Genomic DNA, 1,815 nt, shown 5'->3' on the forward strand with positions numbered 1-1,815 from the left:
CTCATCCTGATCCTGATCCTGATCATCATCCTCATCCTGATCGTCATACTGATCCTGATCCTGATCTTCATACTGATCCTGATCCTGATCCTGATCATCATCCTCATCCTGATCGTCATACTGATCCTGATCCTGATCCTGATCTTCATACTGATCCTGATCCTGATCCTGATCATCATCCTCATCCTGATCGTCATACTGATCCTGATCCTGATCCTGATCTTCATACTGATCCTGATCATCATCCTCATCCTGATCTTCATACTGATCCTGATCCTGATCATCATTCTCATCCTGATCCTGATCCTCATCCTGATCATCATCCTGATCATCATCCTCATCCTGATCATCATCCTCATCCTGATCATCATCCTCATCCTCATCCTCGGCTGCTTGAAATCCCAGTCAGACTTTCATTTTATTTTAAATTGGGACTAATAGGTCATTTATTAATCGATGATAAATCAATCAATCAATCAATAAATGTTATTTAATTAGTTAGAATAGTTCATTCAATTAAATAGAAACATCGTGTTTAAATAGGGAAATATTGATTTAGAAGGTTTATTACAAATTTCTAATTATAAAAAAAAGTATTATAAAGTTTTAATATGAATATATATTCCATAAACTGTATATTAAAATCAGGATTCATTGCCTAATCATTAATGGATCCTTATCTATCATTCATAACTACATATTACCTGCTTATAAATACTTTATTACCCTAAATACCTTAACTTCAGTGTCCCTAAGAGTTGTTCCTTCACAGGGAAGGGTAAGCGGTAGAAAACAGAGTGTTTTCCTGTTAGAGAACCCTTTTAGGAACCTAAGAACCATTCCTTATCCAAAGAACCCCTTATAGCAGAGCGTTAAACCGTGATAAACAGCACAGAAGGTCAGCTCCAGCTGCTCCGTGCACATCCAGCAGAATGAACACAAGGTCGATCTGATGCTACGCTTCTCTCCGTCCACTCGTCTGCTCCGTTTTTATCATTTTTACAGAAGAACTGTAACTACTCCAGTGTTTTCCAGACATTTTGAACGCATTCACACCGGACTACGCTTACATTTAAAAATGATCCATAAATTTAGAAATAACAATCTGTGTTACGTCACGTTTTTGTTGTTTTACCTCTGCATTTTCAGTCTTTCAGTGTTTTTAGTTTTTATTATATCGTAATTAGTACGTATAGTATTGACAAAAATAATAGCTATTCATTTATAAACGATATTAATAGCCATTACCATAAACAAATACAAATACATAAAAAGAACACAAATAAAAATGTAATGTTATGTCATGATGGACAATGATTTCTGAACGTACGCTGAATTTGCATACATTTGCATATTTCTGATCATTCTGATCAGGGAGAGAAAGGTGAAGAGAAGTACTAAGAGCCGAGGCGTGTGAGTGCGTGAGTTTATGAAGCCAATTATTTCTATGAGTCCATAGTTCCAGTGACTTTCAGCCAGCACTGATGAGGAAACACCCCGTCTAGACGCGATGTTGCTCAAAGTGTGTGTGCGTGTGTGTGTGTGTGTGTGTGTGTGATTTGTACAGTATCTGCAATAAAAATCAAAAGTCCAGTTGGCTCGATTCAGATGAAGATCGGGTGCCAGTGATTAGAGAACCTGCTTAGAGAGTGCAGGAGGAACCGGTCTTATTCTATACCCTTCTCATATCTAGTGTCTGGTCTTCTCTTAGTTATTGGGGTGTGTGGTGTCATCATACCAAGATCTAAAGAGTTCTGTAAGGCCTTCAGAAAAAAAAAGAGTTGTGTATACCTATGAGTCTGGCAAGAGATTTAA

The sequence above is a fragment of the Ictalurus punctatus genome, chromosome 16, assembly GCF_001660625.3.
Source record: "Ictalurus punctatus breed USDA103 chromosome 16, Coco_2.0, whole genome shotgun sequence".
NCBI lineage: Eukaryota > Metazoa > Chordata > Actinopteri > Siluriformes > Ictaluridae > Ictalurus > Ictalurus punctatus.